We start from the raw sequence: 359 nt of genomic DNA, 5'->3' as shown, positions 1-359 counted from the left end.
TTTTTTTTTTTTTTTTTTTGTTAAATACAATTGAGTAATAAAAACAACTTAGCCTTTTTAGTCTTTTTACAAAAATGTTGGGTCAATCTAATTCGAGTATAATTCCGAGAGTTAAACTAGTAATTAGATCTCATATTTGTGCCAAACTGGGTAAATCTCACTTATTCTTATTCTTTGTTTTTTCTTTGACTCTGATTGCAAAACCAAACAAAGAATCCAAAATGCACACCAGTAATAGCTTACACATACGTACGGCAGTTCCCAACAATGGGATAGTTAACTAGGATACAACTAAAATGGTATATAACTACCGAAATAGCATTATAAATTCAGAATAATTCTTTAAGAATTAAAGAAAT

The sequence above is a fragment of the Camelina sativa genome, chromosome 9 (genome assembly GCF_000633955.1).
Source record: "Camelina sativa cultivar DH55 chromosome 9, Cs, whole genome shotgun sequence".
Lineage (NCBI taxonomy): Eukaryota > Viridiplantae > Streptophyta > Magnoliopsida > Brassicales > Brassicaceae > Camelina > Camelina sativa.
The sequence above is the reverse complement of the archived record's forward strand: the minus strand, read 5'-3'. Positions refer to the sequence as shown.